Source organism: Mesoplodon densirostris, chromosome 4 (genome assembly GCF_025265405.1).
Source record: "Mesoplodon densirostris isolate mMesDen1 chromosome 4, mMesDen1 primary haplotype, whole genome shotgun sequence".
Lineage (NCBI taxonomy): Eukaryota > Metazoa > Chordata > Mammalia > Artiodactyla > Ziphiidae > Mesoplodon > Mesoplodon densirostris.
This window is the reverse complement of record NC_082664.1, coordinates 5,343,158-5,361,231: the sequence shown is the minus strand read 5'-3', so window position 1 is coordinate 5,361,231 and position 18,074 is coordinate 5,343,158.

The following is an 18,074-nucleotide window of genomic DNA, read 5'->3' as shown; positions in this document are numbered from 1 at the left end:
ATTTTCTTCCTCTGGGGGGAAGCAGTTAGTTTCCACTTCTTAGCACAGGTCCCTCATGTTCCCTGCCTCAGTTTCCTCACCTAGAAAGCAGAGCTAGTGATGCCCACTTCACTTACCCGAGCACCTGATGCAGGGGCACGGGGCTTTCAAATGGGGTCCCAGGCCAGGCTCTGGAGCAGGTGACTCTGCATCTCCTTTTCTAATTGTTTGTCTCCCTGACCTGACGGACAGGACAGACTTTGCGTGTCTTGGGGCCCGCTCACCTCTGCACCCCCAACACCTCCTCCAGCCCCCTCGATCGCCCTTTGAAAGGGTGGGAAGAAAGAACCTCTGGACCTACCTACCTCAGGGCCTGCAGGAAGATTAAATTCCTCATATAACATATGGGCAGTGAATGTCTTGGTCACTAGAGCTATCAACAAACACAAGTCTTTCCTGACTGTCCCCGAATGGGTGTGCATGGGAGTCCCCCATTGATGGACACAGAAGAAGTATTTTTACTAATTCGCCATGAACTTGTGTGTGTTGGGGGAGAGGCGCCTTCTTTCTTTTAGCATTAAGAGCACCCCCCACCCGGGGCAAGCCCAGTCCGGCCCCAGGATCCAACTTTCTTATGTATTTATTTAAACCTTGCCTCATTCCGGGGAGAACTTAGGGCCTCACCATGAATACCATCTTTGTGTGGCCTCCCAGCGCCAAAGGCAGGGAAACCCAAGCCAGGCACGTCTGGAGGTGGGGCCTCCATATGGCCTGAAGGCCTTGGCCAATCACGCTGGGCCGCCGCCCTGTCCTGCCCTGTCCTGCCCTCAGAAGGGACAGGGCCTCCCAGCAGCTCTTCAGCATACAGCTGTCCTGGGGGGCTTCCCCTCCAGGACTGCCCCAAGCCCCCTCTGGGGCTCTCTGACCCAGGAAGGAGCAGCTGCCAAGTCCTCTTTACTGGAAGATAAAACAGGTCCCAGTTCCCTTTAAAACCCGTGGCTGAAGCGAGTGGCACCCTGGTGGCCACGTATGTGTACACGAAAGCCGCCCTCCAGCCTGGCGCCCTGACAGCTGTGGCCGGCAAGAGAAGGGGTTTGGGGGAGGCCGCCTGCTCAGGTTCTGTGCTGCTCGGGCAGCCACTTGAAGGGAGACACAGCCCTCATCCCACCCCTCAAGGAGCACGATAGGTGGGCAGTGCCCACGCACGTGGGCCTCCCTCACCGGAAGCCTGCCCTGGTTCTCAGGATGGTGCCACCTGCCCTGGAGCTGGTGCTCCCTCCTGACTAGTCCAGATGTTCCACAGTCCTGCTATCCACTGTCCCCCGGCATCCAGAGGGCAGCAGTTGAAAGTCTGAGGGATCCCCAGAGCTGCTGACCTCAGATTCCTTTTATTAGGGGTGGGATACACAGCCAGGATCTGGCAGCTTGGAAAGTAGATGGTCCTGCAGGGAAGGTGAGCTCAGGTCCAGAATGCTGTGGCCACCAGGGACGTCCGAAGGGAGGCGTCAGGTTCATGGACAGGCTGCCCCAGGGGAGAGCCTCACCCCACGCCCCCAAATGGAACAAGGAGCCGGGTGGCCTTCCCTTCAACCCTTGACCTCAGATCTCTGAAATGCTTTGATTCCAAAACCTGCCGCCCTCCAGGAAAATCATGCAGCTTTTAAAGACTTTCCACGTGAAAAGAAACCTTCCAGAGACCACTGGGCCTAGAAAACTTCCCTCAAAGGCACCCCCTCTGTTATCGTGCCCACTTCCCCTTCTGATGAAGAACTGGGAAAAGTCTGCAACAACTAGCGATTCTGTCGGGCCCGGTGCTGGCCAGTTATTAATAAAACAATAGTGTGGGTCCAACCAGGGAAGGCGGCTCTGAAACCAGACTCCAGGCGCACATGCGTTCCCATCCAGCCCCTCCGCTCCCCACGGCGCCTGCTCCTCTCGAGCAGGGGGACGTTTGGGTGGTCCCGGCACCTGTTGGAAGTGCTCAGATGCCTGTAACCCAAGCAGGGCCTGAAAATAGCCTGAGACATGGCACACCGCGTTGGTGCTGCCCTGGACCGTCTGCTAGGAGGTGGCTTTGGTGCGATATTTGAAAGATGGACATTTCTGGACCCCCAAAGAGAGAAGCTATGGGTTTTAGAGAGACGCAGGTCTGAATGAGAAGTGGTGGGCACAGCCGATCTCCCGGGGGTTCTGGGACCCTCCCTCTGCTGTGGGGTGGGGAGAGGAGACCTTCCTTGCTGGGTTGTTAGAAGCATTAGGGCGGCCTGAGTGGACACAGCATGGAGTCGCTCGCGGCGCCACAGGCCAAGGCCGCCACCCCGCAGACCCCGCTGCCCCGGCCTGAAATCAAGCACGAGGTCCAGCTTAGAAACCGCGGGTTGATGGTGAGTCCAAAGAGTCACATCAGGGCAGAGTGAAAGCCACCAGGCTTCCCAGACGGAGGATCATCTACTTGGCCGGCTCCTGTGGTCTAAAGGAGGCCACCACTTTAGAGAAACCTTCCGGAGACGTCCAGAGGTTACGGGCTGTGGACAGAAGGTCAGAGAGTGTCCACAGGTCCTGGGCTTCGAGCCACCTGACTTTCTCCGGGCACAGGGGTTTTTAGGTGAAGACCCTCACCTTCCTGGTCCCACCTGCCAGGGAATGAAAGGGGGTCTTGGGGTGGGCTGAGGTGCTGGCAGTTTCAGAGAGGCCCTTCAGTGGTCCTGGCCACATGCTAAATGTGCATGAATTCCTGACACCCAAAATAGCCTGGGACACGGGACACGGCGCCAGGAAGCTCTTGTTCAACATCTCGGCAGCTGGTGGCTCCAGGCTGGGAATAAGGAACCATTATTAGCAGCATCTATGGCCCTGGAGGGGAAGAGCGGGCAATCTGGATGGAGACAGAACTGGGTACAAAGGTCACAACTGATCATTGCTGGCCGCGTGAACTTGAGAGCGCTCGTTCCTAGCTCCGAGCCTCAGTTTCTTCTGCTGGGAAACAGCGAGCCCTTGTGCGATTCTTGCAAGAATCGGGCAGGACGCGCGTGTGCAGTGTGCCATCCATAAAGGCCATGCCTTGCCTCCCACCAGAGGAAGGCCCAGCTGGGCCCCCCGAGCCCCTAGTGTAAGGTGACAGTTCATGAGTCCGCCAGGAGAAGCAGGCGGCCTCAGCTCTGCTGCTGCCTGTCCGCTGGGGACACTTCAAATCCAACAGAGGACGGCGGCTTTAGACAGAAGTAAACTGCAGCCTTCAGAGTGTGGGGTGAATTGGTACAGAGCAGCATTCTGGGTGTTCTGGGTGGATGGAAGAAACTGAGTGATGCCCGTGGGCCTTTGGGAATGAGAAAGTTGGCAGTGAAGGCACTTGGGAGAAGGACAAGCCCCCAAGACCCACACAGATCGAAGGACAGAGAAAATGTGAGCGAACGACAAACACGCAGACCAGAGGAGCCAGGTGACTTTCCCCAAACCCACAGGTAACCCGTAGCGGAGCAGGGACACAGGGCCGCATGCGCCCTCGCCTGCCACAGGTTTCGGAAAATGGAGGAGGTGGCCCCTGAGAGTCCGTGAGGAGACCCCACGGCTGCTCAGAGAGGTAGGACACTGTGGACATGGGCTATCATGTCCTGGTCTATTTTAGGGCCTCTGCTGAGAGCACAGGAATCCAGGCACATGGGCCCAAGGTCCGGGACCACCTGTCAGATCCTTCCCAGCTGAAGGCGGGGTGTGGATGAGCCAAGGCCGGAAAAAGTCAAGGCCACCTCCAAGCCTTCCAATTTTAGACCCGCACGTCTCCAGCTTCAGGACACAGAGTCTCCTGCTGGGGCTCGACAGGACCTATTTAGGATCGAGCAGACCCTTGCCCCCGATCCAGGCCGGCATCCCCTCAATCTTTCATTAACCATCTCCGATGCCAGGAGGGAACCGCGGCTTCGTTTTACTTATAAGTTCTGGAGAGAGACGGAAAGTCTTTCAGCACCTGCCCCGTACAGACACACTGCAGAGGTCCAGGAGTGAGGGTCTGGGGTCCAGGACGCCCCTGGAGGCCACTCAGCTGGGGAATTTGGGGAGCAGAGGTTCTGAACTCTCAAGGGCAGTGAAGGAGACATTCATGTCCGGAGCATATGGGAGGCTTCAGGCCGACCCTTCGGTGTGTCCCGTCTGTCAGCTGAGTAACTTGGGAACTCTGGCTCCTAATCTGTAAAATGGGGCCAAGAACCCATCCTTACCGGCCTCTTGAGGGGATTAACTGATACCCTGGCAGCTGTCCGGCTGAGGCAGTGCAGCTCCAGGCCGTGTGAGGCCCCAGCCTGTCCTGCTGCAGCCCTGGGCGGGCTCTTCTGTCCTGACTGGCTCCTGTGGGGTAGAATGGGGCGGGGGGGAGGTTCCAGGCCTCAGGGCTGCCCAGGAACAAGGCAGACCTGCAGGAAGGAATTTTCCCGGGGACCCTGGCCCACCCGCTGCCCCTCTCCCAGTCCTGGTCCCCCTTCCTGGCTAGAGATAAAAGCTGTTGGTATAAATGGTCTCACCGCAAGGCAGAAACAGCTTCTCTGTCGTCCTCCCTGTCAGTTCTCACCCGCAGAGTGGCTGCCTCCCATGTTGGGGAAAAACCTCTTTTGGGGGTTGCCCCCTCCCTCCACTGTGTTGATAATCCCCGTCTTCCCCGTACCGTTAGAATTTCTAGACTTCCTTCCATCTGGTCTCAAATACCATTACTATCTGCTGACCCCTTGGCAGCTCTGTGGAGCTGAGGTTCGTGTGTTAGTCCATGCCTAAATTGTTTCTTGTTTTTCTGGAGAAAGTAGGGGGGCTGTTTTCACAGCTAAACAATGGGCATTCCCCACTGGCAAGTCTCATCCTTCTTGTCAGGCTGAATGGAATCTGGATAATCAAAGCTGTGATCCTGGGGAGGTGAGGACACATCTCAGCCATATTCTGCAGAACCTCCACTTTGGGTCAAGACAGAGAGTAATGGGGAACAGATTTACACTCCCATGTGGAACCACCAAAAACACCAGACAAAATGTATATAACGAGGGTTTTCAAGACACTGGACAACACTGAGAGTTGGGAACCAAATGAGGTGGATCCTCTGATTGCCCCAGTTTACTCCCTTGGGAGATTTCTAGGCTGTGGGGCAGGGATGGAAAGGGAGGCAGCACCTGGAGGGTCCCTGAGTCCAGGAGCAGGAACTGAGGGGCTGGGGAGACCAAGGCAGCTAGAATGCTTAGGGCAGAGTGAAACGCTTAGGGAGAGAAAGACCTGGAGGCCCGCAGGGGGTCCCCCTAAGGACCCAGCAGAGGATTGAGCAGTGCCCACGTGGAGGAAACTACCTGAGGTCAGGAAAACCGACTTGCTCAAATCCAGAAATTAAAACAACCCCTTAAGCCATTCAAAAAGATTAGCGGGAACAGTCCCAGCACTGACATAGGGCTGGGAATAGTGTCTATTTCCACCAAGTGGCCTGGAAAAATTCATATTCACAGGGTACCAAGTAGAATTCTCAAGAAGGTATGGCCTCAGCAGTGGGAAATAATTAGCCTTGGACTAAATGCCGCTTCAGACCTGCCTAGTAAATTATAAAAACAAGATCCAAAAGGATGAGACTGTTTCCAAGTAACCTGACTAAACGCTCAGACTATTTATAGGGATATAAAGATACACAGCACACAAACAGGGTAAAATTCATAATGTCTGGCATCCAATCAAGGTTTACCCAGGCATTCAAAGAGGTAAGAATACACAGCCCACAATGAAGAGGCTCATTAATTAACCGAAACCGTCCTACACCTTACACAGATGTTAGAATTAGCAAAAAAGAACATTGAAACAGCTATTATAACTATATCCCATATGTTCAAAAGGTTAAGTAGAGACATGGAAGATACAAAGAAAAGAACCAAATTAAACTGCTAGAGATGAAAACTACAATGTGGGAGATGAAAATCACACTGGGTGAGATTATTAGCAGATTAAATATTGCAGACTAAAAGATAAACGACTTGCAGATTTAATAATAGAAACTATCCAAAATGAAACATCCAGAGAAAATAATCCCAAACATTAAAATAGTATCAATGAATCACAGGACAATTTCAAGCAGTCTAATATACAGGTAGTTGAAGACCCTAAAAGAAAGAGGTGGGGGGCAGAAAAAATATTTGAAAAGATAACCACCAAAATTTTCCAAATTTGATGAAAACAATAAACCTTCAGATCTAAGGAACTCAATGACCCCACGCACAAGAACAAGGAAAGAAAACGTATCAAAGCACATCATAATCAAATTGCTCAAAACCAGTGATACAGAGAAAAACCTCTTAAACACAGTCAGAAGAAAAAAGACATGTTAGTCCAGAGGAACAAAAATAGGATGAATGCAGAGTTCTTATTAGAAACAATGCAAATAAGAGGCCAATAGAGCAACAATCTTTAAAGTACTGAAAGAAAGGAAAAACTGTCAACCTTGAATACCTTCACTGATATACTTGGTGAAAATATCTTGCAAGAACAAAGGAGAGGGACTTCCCTGGTGGTGCAGTGGTTAAGAATCCACCTGTCAATTCAGGGGACTTGGGTTTGAGCCCTCGTCCAGGAAGATCCCACATGCCGTGGAGCAACTAAGCCTGGGCGCCACAACTACTGAGCCTGTGCTCTAGAGCCCACAAGCCACAACTACTGAGCCTGCACGCCACAACTACTGAAGCCTGTGTGCCTAGAGCCTGTGTTCTGCAACAAAGACAAGCCACTACAATGAGAAGCCCACGCACTACAATGAAGGGTAGCCTCTGCTCACCACAACTAGAGAAAGCCTACACGTAGCAACGAAGACCCAATGTAGCCAAAAATAAATAAATAAATTTATTTTTTAAAAAAAGAACAAAGGTGAAATAAAGCCTTTTTCAAGATATACAAAAGCTGAAAGAATTCATCACTAGCAGATCTGCACCTACAGAAATGTCAGAGAAGTCATTTGGGCATAAAGAAAATGAGATTCGAAATATGCATCTACATAAATGAAAAAATACCCCAAATGATTACTATGTGGGTAAATAGTCAAGATTGGTTTTTATTCCTTAAATGTTTTAAAAGATAGTTGACAGTTAAAACAAAAATATTAACAAAGTATTGTCGGGTTTAAAATATATGTAAAAGTAAAATTTATGACAGCAATGTCATGGAGGTTGGGATTAGAGAAATGGAAGCCTAGGATGGAAGGTTCTTACACGATCTGTGAAGTGACATTTACATGAAGGCAGACTGTGATAAGTTAACTTGATAACTGTAAACCCTAAATAATGACTAAAAGAATAAAACCAAGAGTTATGGCTAAGAAGCCCACAAAGAAGATAAACTGGAATAATATAAATAACGAGTAGTTCCAAGAATGCTGAAACAGGAAGAAGAGAACAAAGATCAAATCAAAAGCAAATAGAGGATAGGCTTAAACTTGAGTAAAATCCGTAATCATATTAAATGTGAGTGGTCCAAGGATCCCTGTTAACAGACAAGCAAGACCCAGTGTCGCTCACAATAAACTCATCTTGAGTATAAAGACACAGACAGGTTATTAAGAGGAAAAGGATGGAAAAAGATATGACATGCTGTCATTAAACAGAAGAAACTTCAGGTGGTTATATTAATATCAGACAAGTAGATGCAGAGCAAAGAATATCACCCGGGCTAAAAGAGACGTTCATTTTATAGTGATCATGGAGTCATGAATCAAGAGGATGGAACCATCCCAAACATTTATACACCAAATAACAGAGCTTCAAAATACGTGAAACAAAGACTAAGAACTACAAGGGGAAATAGCCAAATCTGCAATGTGAGTTGGCTATTTCAATATCCTTTTCTCAGTAATTGATAGAACAGTTAATAGGCAGGAAGGTAGTAGGCAGAAAATCAGTATGATAGAGTGGACTTGACTTGCTATAACAGCCAGCTTGACATAACTGACATTTATAGAACACTCCACCCAACTACCGCAGATACACATTCTGTTCAAGGGGAAGTGGAACATTTATAAAGATAGGTCGTATTCTGGGTCATAAAACAAGCATCAGTATGTTTAAAAGGATACAAGTCATACAGAGTATATTCTCTGACCACAGTGGAATTAAATTAGAAATCAATAAGAGAAAGATCTCTGGGAAATTCCCAAGCACTTGGTAACTAAATAACACATTTTAAACAACTCAGGAGCCAAAGAGAAATAAAAAGGGAAAGTAGAAAGTATTTTGAATTGAATGAAAATTAAAATACAACTTATCAGAATTTGTGGGCTGTCTCTCAAGCAGAAATTAATAGCACCTAATGCCTGTATTGAAAAGGTCTCAGATCAGTGCCTCCATTTATAAATTAATAAACTACCCCTCCCAAAAAAACCCCCGGCAAATTAAACTCACAGCAAGGAGAAAAGAGGAAATAATTAACATCAAAACAGAAATCAGTGAACCGTACAGCAGAAAATTGATAGAGAAAATCAATGAAACCAACAGCTGATTCTTTGGAAGATTAATAAAATTGATAAACCTCTTGCCAGGCTGACCAAGAGAAAATACAAATTACCAATATCAGGAATGAAAGAGGTGACATCACTACACAGCTACGGGTATTAATAGGATAATAAGGTAATTTCATGAACAACTCTGTGCCTATAAATTCTGCAATTTATATGATATAGAAAAATTCTTTGTGAGAAACAAACTATGAGAGCTCATTCAAGAAGAAATAGATAAACTGAATTAGCCGAGTGTGTGTATATATATATATATATATATATATGTATATATATATATATATATACATATATATATAAAAGGCATTGAATTTGTAGTTAAAAACCTTTCCCACAGACAAAACTCAAGGCCCAGATCGCCTCGCCAGAGAATTCCACCAAACATTTAAGGGAGAAATAATATCAGTGCTACACAAACTCTTTAGAGAATTCAAAAGGAAGTAATACATCCTACCTTATTCTATGAGGTCAGCATTAACCTGACATGAAAACCAGATAACGATATTATGAGAAAAGAAAACTAAAGACCAATATCCCTTTTTAACACAGATGCAAAAATCCTTAGCAAAATTTTATCAAATTGAATCAAACAATAAATATATAAAAAGGAAAATATTCACCACCACATGGAGTTTATTCCAGGAATGTAGGATTTGTTTAACATTTGAAAATCAGTGTAATTCAGCATATTAACGCACTAAAAACAGAAAAACCATAAGAACATTTTAATAGGCACAGAAAAAGCACTTAATCAAATTTAACATCCATTTGTGATAAAAACTCCCAGCAAACTAGGAACAAGAGAGAACTTCCTCAACATGACAAAGAGCATCTACACAAATCCTACAGCTAATATCGTACTTAATGGTGAAAGATTGAATACTTCCCTCCAGAGGACAGTAACAAGGATGTCTGTTTTCACCATTTATACTCAACATTGTATTGTGGGTTCTAATCTTTCCAGTAGCCTCTCTATTAGAAAGAAAGAAAGAAAGAGAGAGAGAGAGAGAGAGAGAGAGAGAGAGAGAGAGAGAGAGAGAGAAAGACAGAAAGAAAGAGGGAGGGAGGGAGGGAGAGAGGGAGAGAAAGAGAGAAAGGAGGAAGGGAGGGAGGGGGAGGGAAGAAAGAAAAAAGAAAAGGCATTCAGATTAGAAAGGAAAAAGTAAAAATCTATGTGCAGATGACATGGTCATCTATGCAGAAATCTCATGGAATCCATGCAAAGCTAATAGAATTAATAAGTAAGTTTAGCAAGATTGCAGATTACAAGAGCAATATAAAAAATCAATTGTTTTTCTAGCAACAATCAGAAATCGAAATGAAAATGCCATTTACAATAACATCAAAATATATTAAACACTAATGGATGGATCTGACAAAAGATGTGAAAGGCCTGTACAATGAAAACTACAAAATTGTTGAGAGAAATTAAAGATGTAAATAATTGGAGAGATATACCTTGCTCATGGGTTGGAAGACTCAGTGTTGTTAAGATGCTATTTCTCCCAAAATTAATCAATAGATCAACACACTCTCAATCAAAATCCCAGTTGGATATTTGAAAATAGTTATTGATAAAGTCATTCTAAGCTGATTCTAAAATTCATATGGTAATGTAAAAGACCTAGAATAGCCAAAGCAACCCTGAAAAACAAGAATAAAGTTGGTAGGTTAACATTACCTAGTTCCAAGGCTCATTATAAAGCTATAGTAATTAAAACAATGTGGTATTGGTAAAGAGAGAGACAAAATAGATCAATGGAACAGAATAGGGAATCTAGAAACAGAGCACGTGTATATGGAGACCGATTTTTGACAAAAATCTGTTCATCATTATTATTAGGAGAATGCCAACTAAAACCACAATGAGATACTACTACAGAACTATTAAAAAGGCAAAATTATAGCCTGATCATAACAAGTTTTAGTGAGAAACTGTAACTTCAGTCCATCGAAGTGAATGTAAAATGGTGTAAACACTTTGAAAAACAGCTTGGCTGTTTTAAAAAGTGAAAGACAGGTACCGTAGCCACTCCACTCCCACCCATGCATTATCCACAAGAAATGGAAGCATATGTTCACTCAAAAATTTGCACATGAATGTTCATAGTAGCTTTATTTGTAATAGCCCCAAACTGGAAACAATTCATATGTCCATCAACAGGTAAATAGATAAACAAATTGTGGGGAAAAACAATTGTGTTATATCCCTCCAATGGAATGCTACTAAGCAAGAAAAAAAAAAAGGAATAAACTATTCATAAAGGCAACAGCATGGATGAGTCTCAAAATAATTATGGTGAATGAGAGAAGCCAGGCTCAAAAGAGCACATACTATGATTTCATCTTTATAGAGCTCTATAAAATGCAAACTAATCTATAGAGACAGAAAGCAGGTCAGTGCTTGCCTGGGGAAGAGGTTTGTGGCAGGGAGGAATTACAGTAAGTCCCCTGCATACGAACCTTCAAGTTGCGAACTGTCAAAGGTACGAACAAACCTTCAAGTTGTGAACTTTCACAGGTGCGCACGTGCTACTACCCAGACATCACTGGATCATTTTTTCAAGAGGGTAGATAGAACTGACTCCAGCAAGGAACCAGAACCTGTGCCATCCACGTCAGGCGTGAGTGACATTGCAGCTGGCCCTCCATCTCCTATTGCTGACGATCCTTCAGCTCTACCATCTCCCACCTCCTCTCCCTCCTCCAGTCAGTAACTCTTCTTGCCTGTTCACACGATGCCAGCCCCTGTGTGCCAGCTGTTGTACTGGACTACCGTACTTTTCAGGGTACTGTACTGTAAGATTAAAAATATTTTCTTTATTTTTTGTGTTTGTTTATTTTTTATGTATTATTCCTGTGAAAAGTATTTTAAACCTATTACAATACAGTACTATACAGCTGATTGTGTTAGTTGGGTACCTAGGCTAACTTTGTTGGACTTAACGAACAAATTGGACTTAGGAACGCGGTCTCGGAACAGAACTCATTCGTATTAGGGGGGTTACTGTACAAAGGTGGATGCGCAAACTTTGGGCAGTGATGGGTATGTTCATGACCTTGATTTTTCTGGTAGCTTCATGGTTGTATACAAGTTAAAACTTTATTTTGCACAATTTAAATATATTCAGTTTATTGTATGTCACATGTACCTCAATATGGATAAAAATATTTGGCTACAAAATCTTGTCCTCTTGGATGAGATTAACTGGGAAGGAGGTAAAGTGGTCTCCAGGCTTTGAGTGGGAAGGAACCTTCTGGAGAGTTAGACTTGGAAGAGCCTTGTTTGCCTTCAGTAATTCTATGGCAGGGCTGGGAACTCTGGACAGTTCCATGTGCCCTGCTTTGCCGAGGGTGCACATAGCTGGCTAAGTGTGGGTTCACCAGGGGATGGGCCCTGCTTCTGGGGGCAATATCTCAGTGGGGGGTCTCAGGGTGAGTGATCAAGGGTCAGGATGAGGCTAGTGTGTGTATGTGTGACACAGAAGTTCCCAGAAACACCACACTTCTTCCATCCAGATCACTTTTAGGTTCAATTTTGCCTGAAAATGCTCTGAAATGCTTATAGGGTATCTGCCCCCAGAGAACCTTACCGGCAGAGGGTATCTCAGTGGGAAAGGGAAAGTTTTCCTGTGGCTGGTTCTCTAAGGTTGTCCCCAAGAGCCTCTGACATATGACAAACCAAAGGAATTTGCTGGTCCCAGCACTTGCTTCCTTTCTTCCCAGGCACGGGCCAATAAACATCTGTCACCCTCGGCCGTTATGCCTGGAACAGTCCGCTTTGCAGCTATTTTCACTTTTTACTCACAAATTTCCCTACCGTCTAAGTTTCTCACGGGCACAGGATAAACGATGTTTGTAAACTGTAAATTAAAACTGCACCGCTGCCGTGAGTCTGTTATGATGTGATTTCCTTTGTGTTACGATTCCAGCTCATCTTGTGTGAAACGTATAGGATTTCAGCTACGTGACGGAGTTGAAAATGGAGTCACCGCGGCCAACGTGAACTCCGTGTTAGTTGTTTTGAAACGTCCGGTCTGGGACTGTGGGTGTCTTAGGGCGATAAGAGCGTTACTTTAGATAAGGAATTCATTTGGCAACATCCGCGGAAAGACTTCACTGGAACAGAAGGAGTAACTGATAGTTCCACGCGGCCGAGAGCTGTTCCAGATGGCCGCTCCAGAGGCTCTGCCGGAGCAGAAGGCGACTTCCCACTCATCCTGTTGGGAGACCGCTTGCTGGACCAGATGCCACTGCTCGTGCTGAGACGCCTCCTTCCCGGATTTCTCTGTGCAGTGATTCATTGCCCCCTTTTCTACTTTCCCTACTTCGACTAACCTGTGCTCTGTGCTAGTTGGATGCAATAAGCCTCGTGATTCATGAATTGAATCCTGGCCATGCTTTGGATGTCTCCAATCCAGTGATTCTTTCCTGGCCTCCCCGCTGGACCCTGCGACACACAGAGGCCTAAGTGGGAGATGATTCCGTCCAGGGAAGGGGACACTGTCAGCATGGAGTGGACCCCACCCTTCTGGCTGTGTTGGCCTAGGACCGGGGAAGCCCCTGACCCAGGCAAGAAATGAATGGGGTGGGGAGAGGATGCGACCCCTGTGAGCCCCACGTGGTGCCCACCTGCCAGACCCAACCCCGTCCCCCTGCACAGGTTCCAGGCTGAAGGTGTCCACTTAGCGGTGCCTGGGGTGCCCCCTCCACTGGCACCCTGTTGCTGGGGGCTTTTCCTTCCGACACCTGCCCCAGGGCTCCTCCTACCCGGCACCTAGAAAGCCCTCAACGAGTGTTCCCTCTACTACCTTCATCTTTTATTTTCAGAGGATGTTGGGCCTGTGCTGTAGGTAGGTCAGGGATTGTGTTCTAGTGTCTTTCCTGCTGCCCAGGACAACCCTGACCCCTGGACACAGACCCTGACCTTGGCGTTCCATTTGGACAGCAGATGTGTCTAGATCTCTGCGGCTGAAGAAGGTCAGAAGAGGTTCCTGGTGTGAGAGTTCTGGTGCTCTGTGGTCTGGGGTCCTTGGAGAGTGGGTCCCACGCGTGGCCCTTTACCAGGCTCCACTTACCTCCCCGCACCGACTTACACCCCAAGAAGCCCAGCCTCCCTTCCCCCTCCTGTACAACTTAAAGACCCTCCAGGCCTTTCGGGGGTGTTGGCAGGTCCCCTGGGTCACTGGGGTTCACTGTCCAAAGGGGGATCCTGGGAGCCTGGCATTCGGTGCAGCCCATACACCCCATCCTCACCCTCCAGCCACCCCCAGAAGTCCCAGCTTCGGACCACCGTAGAAACGCCACACAGTCCATGTCCAACAAGCGTTCTCCCTCGTGGTTGGTCAGAGGAATTAGAGGAGTCAGCCCGTGGCCGCCCACCTTCCCCCAAAGACACACGGGAAGCCGTGAGGTCGAGCTGGGGCCCTGTCTCTTGAGGGCTCCTGGGCACATGGCTTCCCGCCCGGGGTCTGTAATCAGAGCGGATGGTGAGGGGCAGCCATCTCGCTGGCTTCCTCCCGACTCTCCCCACCATAGCAGAGTCTTGGGGATGGGGACGGGGCGCAGCAAGGGGGGTCTGGGGCTCTCTGGGGCCCTGCCCTCCCTGGGTGGGGAAGACAGCCGGGAGGTGATAGGTCTGGGGTCGGGTTGGAGGAGAGCGTGAGGGAGATGGAGAGGTGAGAAGTGAGCCCGGGGAGGAAGGAGAAATGGAGTCCCTATTTTTCTAGGGCTAGTCCAGCCGCAGACACCTGGCCGACGGGAAGGGAAGAGTGGACCCCCTCCAGGCTCTGTATCTTTGCTCAGCTGGGTGGTTTCCACTCAACTCAGCCGCCTCTCAGTTCCTCCTTGGTTAAAAGAGAACCTGCAAGCCTGCTCCCTTGACCTTGTGAGGCAGAAACTGGGCGGGCCCCCAGGGGACCATCCCCTTTAGTTCCAGACCCAGGAAGGCCCATCAAGTATTCATGCCTCTGTTTGCATTTCTAGAGGGAGAAGATTGCAGGGAGGAAGCGATTCCGAAGTCTCATCTCCCTAAGCCAGCGATGTCCTTCCGCTCCCCAACATTTCGGGGCTCACCCTTCCCCGCAAACTCTCTGAAATCTACCTTCTCAGCAGAGCTGATCTGAGAGGGTTAACTGCCTTCACAAGACACAGAGCGGGCCCCTGATCTGCCAGCATCTTCCTTGGCCCTCCCCTTGGCTCCTTTTTGAGAGTGGGCGGGGCACCCTAAAACCCAGTGTGTCCTCTGACCCTCCAGTGATGCCGTGGACTCTGTGGAGAAGACGTTCTTCCATCCACTTCCACCCTCCCGGCCCCATCCCACCTGGGATACCAGAAACCCACCTGGACCGGGGTCCCCGCAGGTCTGGCTGTCTGGGGAGGGAGTTTAGGATGGGGGCTGGGAAATCGTACTTTTCAGAGTCACACACCACTGCCTTCTTTGGTTTTTGTTTGTGTTGTTTGTTCTTATCTTTTTTTTAAAAAAAAAAACAAGAATTATTCCTGAAATTGTCTTAAAGGTTAAAATATTATGACAGTTCCCTGATTGGGCTGTGGGGAGAATTAAATGAGATGAGGCTCCAGGGAACGTCAGAGAGGCTTTCTGGAGCGTTCTGACTGCGCAGGAAAAAGAACAGCCCTTCTGCCACCAGGATCCTTTGCCTCAATCGTCTGTGGGGAGCTGTTTGGTACCCTAAGCTTGTCACTCATCAGATCCTGGCTACTGGCATCTTCCACGTGACAGATTCTCCTACAGGTTCTCCAGGGAGGCCTTGCATCCTACGGGCGCACTTAAGTCTTTGAGTGGGATTTTCGGTCATAAAGGCCATTAGGGGTGCGATTCTAATTCGAATATTCAACCTCTCCAGACCTGCCACACTCCCATCCAGGCTTTGCTTCTCCAACCAGGGCTCGGATCCCAAAGCACTGCTCCTGGACACTGCCCACCCTAGTCTTTGCTCCAAGGTCCTGTGCTGGGGGCTCTGTGGCCCCCAACTTCGCCTTCCAGGCAGCACACAGGCCTTGAGACAGTCACAAGATCGGAATCCAACCATTTTAGCACAGCCAGTACAAGAAGTCAAGTGCCTTCACTTCTGTGGTTTAGGCGTCTGTAATGTGGAAGAACAGAAAACACCTCCAGGGACAGTCGTGAGGATTCGATAAAACAAATGCCAAGTTAAGACTCCTGAGACCGTAGTAAATTGGAGAGTAGGCAGCAACCAGATGCCTGGGGTCCCAGCAGAGTAGCAGGTTCGGATGGAGTGAGGCCCCTCCCCTGGTCCCAGGAGGCAGCTGGGAACCTGCCCAGCTCTGAGCCTGGAGCCCTGCAGGTCCCCTCCCCCAGCCTGGGGCAAGGGGAGAGAATGGGAGCAAACACCCCCGGGTGGGTGGTCTTTAGGGCTGCTCCCGCTGTTCCTTTGAGAAGGGGAAGAACTCCCCCTGGAGCTTCCAACAAGCAAAATCCACATTTTCTGGCCCCCAACCAGGTCATGCTAGTTTGAAAATGCCAGAGGATGGGCATTGGGAAGGCGGGGCGGAGGGGGCAGGGGAAAGACTGGAGGCCAGCGACGCCCCAAGGTTGGGGAATTGGGCTTCAGGTACCTGCAGGGGCCACTCCAAGGCCGCCCCAGGCCACTTGGGTGCTTCTTGCCCACATGCTTACCCTCTGGAGCAAATAGAGAGGGTCCTGATGCCCAAAGGTGGGGTGGGGCTTCCTGCTGGCACCGGAGCTAAGATGCACGGAAGGCACCAGGCCTCTAATCTGCGACTTCAGTCATCGGGGAGCTTGTGAGAGGTGGCACTCAGCAGTGGTGCCGAGGCTTGTTATGGCCTCTGTGCTGCGGCACACCGGGCTCTTGGGCCGTGGACCCCGGCCACGCTGCCCAGCCCACAGGCTGTCTTGTCATCATTCGTGGGGCCGTGGTCGCCTGGCTCCCCGTCACTGGCTCTTCTTGTACCCACTCATGCCCGTGATCCACTGAGAGCCCTGTGATCTTCAACTCCCAGCAGAAACTCCTGTGGGACACGAAGTCTGGAGGGGTGGCGGGTCGGGGGGAAGGCATAGAAATTGCTGCAGCCCTTTGTCCTGAATCCATTCCCAATGCAGGGCCTGGCTGTGACCTCTGGTAGTTTTTCCCCAGGTTTGTATGGCCCAGCCCTCCCCAAGCCTGAGACAGACCAGTTTGGGATTCTACAAAACTGGAGACTAGAAGACCAATTTCCTAGGTCTGTTGTGTTAAATAAATGCTAAGGTCCAATAATGCAGTATACCTTGTAAGAGTGTGCAGGAACCGGACATCCCTTTAGGTCTCCCAAAATCTGATACAGAGAGTGGGCTGTAGGGAGGAAAACTACACTAGCCTCTCCCCAGATATGAGAAAAGGACAGTTTAACCAGAACTGCTGTTGAATGCAAGTCTGTGTGCCTGACGCCCAGTGAGGCCAAACATATTGAAACGTTGGAATTTGGAGCAGACAAAGGTTTATTGCAGGGCCAAGCCAAGAGAACAGGCAGCCCATGATCAAAAGGCTCGAACTCTTCAATGGTTTTCAGGGGAGTTTTTTTTTTTTTAACTTTGTTTTTATTATTATTTTTTAAATTTGGGGTGATAGCCGCAGGTTGCGTGACTGTCTTCTGATTGGCTGGTGGTGAGGTAATGTGGTGTTCCAGGAATCTTTACCAATCTTCTGGTTCTGACCAGTCTGGGGTCTCAGCAAATAGTTACCATCCTCCACCTGGGTGGAGGCCTTAGTTCCTGCAGAACAACTCAAAGATTGTTATGTATATATATCCCTTGAGGAGGAACTAGAACTCTGTTTTATTGCTACACTTGATTCTTGACTGCTGTTCCTTTGTTTCTGCATTCCCTTACTTCCCTAATTAGGAACTGCTTGAATCTGTACTTTGAAACTCAGGGAAAGACTAGGAGACTATAGCCTTTTCCTACAAACAAGAAACAGGGGACATAGAAAGGCTTAGGTACCCGGGAGGGCCCCACAGGGTCCTGCTCAGTTTCAGAATGACTTAATGTCTCTCCAAAAGTCTTTGGATCGAACTCTGTGTGTCCCCGTCAGGGAGATAGTAGAATGAATACGTGCATACACCACACACCCCACTGCCCTCCACTGCTCCAAGGCTGAACTCGGTAAATTTCACTCTTTAACTGTCCCTTTAAGCCTGCCTGGAGACCCTCTGCCCCTTTAAGAGAAGACCCATTGGGTAGGGAAAGACCAAAGAGCCAAAAGAATTACCATATTCTCTCTTTCTGTAGTGCCCTCCTGCTGTTTCGTAATGGCTCTGTCTGCCTGAGGCCTGAGCACCGGGATGGACAAAGCCCCCCAAAGAATGAGAATGGACCCACCCCTTGGTCAAAGAGAGCACCACTTCCCTTTTTTCAGCCCTGGGGGCTATAGAATTGAGCTTTGGGGTTCCCGATGTGGTTTGGTACCTGCTGGGCTCCCCAAAGATCTCCACGAGCACTGAGCCCAGGTACAGGATTGGGCTGCCAGTGGCTAGGAAGTGAAGAGGAGTTTTGTGCCGCAGACCCTAAATATGGATTGCAAAATTTGCCGGACTGTGAGAGGCAACT